This window comes from Penaeus monodon, chromosome 31 (assembly GCF_015228065.2).
Source record: "Penaeus monodon isolate SGIC_2016 chromosome 31, NSTDA_Pmon_1, whole genome shotgun sequence".
NCBI lineage: Eukaryota > Metazoa > Arthropoda > Malacostraca > Decapoda > Penaeidae > Penaeus > Penaeus monodon.
Window position 1 is genome coordinate 22402335 of NC_051416.1, and position 273 is coordinate 22402607.

The following is a 273-nucleotide window of genomic DNA, read 5'->3' on the forward strand; positions in this document are numbered from 1 at the left end:
TTTTCCCATATTATCTACCTTCTCCACACCATATTCTAAAAAGTTTTTCCAGCATTCTCTACGATCCATAAATATTCCTATGACCAGCAGGGGGCCCCGTCTGCAAACACACGCAAGCTGGCTTCACGGAGAGTCTGTTGCGTTGAATGCGAATGGATACCCACTGTTCTGTACTAAATCTCGACGCTTTATTTTCCACTCTCTGTGTAAGCTTAGTTTTCTAGGGTTTAGATGCACACGGCTAGTAAAGTAAAATGGAAAAGAGATAGGATT